Here is a 1,271-nt window from a genome sequence, read left to right on the forward strand (position 1 = left end):
ACCCGCACTCCCTCCCTCTCACAGGGGCGGTGAAAGGCGGGACTAGCGGTGTAGCACGATGGAAAGGAAGGGAGTGGCAGTGAGGAGACGAGTGCCGGAGTGGTTAAGATGGTAAGAGCATAATAAGGGTGGGGGGCCTCGGCTCATACAGGTACTTGGTTGCAGTCGGTCAACTGACTCCATGATGTTGATACTGTCAACAGTTAGGATGAATGTATGAGCCCTTTTGTTTGGACTGATAAATAAGGCCACCTTTCCCTGTCTGATATCATGTTTGATATGTTTTTTATTGGCCTGGTCTATTTGATGTCATATTTAATATCTACTATGATTCATTCGTTGATCATAATAGTGCTATAGGAAGATTGTGCCTCTGAAGTACAGGAAAATGATCAATGCTTATCTGTAATAATTATGCTTAAAAAGATAATGTTCAGATGATCAGGAGTTTGTATTTGGCTACTATTAGATTTGATCTCATATTATGGTACCTTTGTCTAACGAGATATTGTACATGGTTTGAAGTTGCAGTAACCTACTGAATATTTGTTTGTATAATTTGATTACTTGAGTAGAGCCTTAATCGGAGTTTTAAGTTGTTTGTCAGACCACCCATCTAAAACTAAACTATTTTTTGGTTTATAGTGATATAAAAGAGAAAGAAGTCTTCTCAAGTCTGAAAAGCTGGAACCAGGAAATGTTTGATATTTGTGCATAATAGTTGGAAAAAAACTCTTTATGGATCAATTATGAGTAATAAGTAACAACACAATGGTTTACTAAATTGTGTGCAAAGCCTTCACTGGTGTCTAACCTTTCTAATGTAGTTCCTGCCGCTAATACTTTACTACTTTTGCCACTGTAAATGTTATCAAAAAGTTATTAATAAAAGGTTTTTAATCAAGTGTTCTTATTGATGATGTTAATAAATGCATATAAGTGGTGAAATGTTTGTTTTTTGGTTGTTGTTTTATTTGTTATTGATTTATAGGTAAACTATAAATGATTTACCATTACAAAGCCACAAGTTACAACTGATGATCCCTTTTTTAAACAGGTGCCTTACTTCAAAGTGGAATCCATATTGTATAGTCTATATCTAATACTTTTAATCAACTAGAAGCATGCATTAGAAACTGTAAGAGATTCTGTAGCCTAAATGCTTCATTGTGAGGTAAAGTTCATGGTAATGAGAGATTAAAAGAAACAGAGAAACTGGATATTATGCAAAGATTCTTCATCCTTTAAGGCATGCCAAATATGTTATGTTA

Source organism: Scomber japonicus, chromosome 2 (assembly GCF_027409825.1).
Source record: "Scomber japonicus isolate fScoJap1 chromosome 2, fScoJap1.pri, whole genome shotgun sequence".
Lineage (NCBI taxonomy): Eukaryota > Metazoa > Chordata > Actinopteri > Scombriformes > Scombridae > Scomber > Scomber japonicus.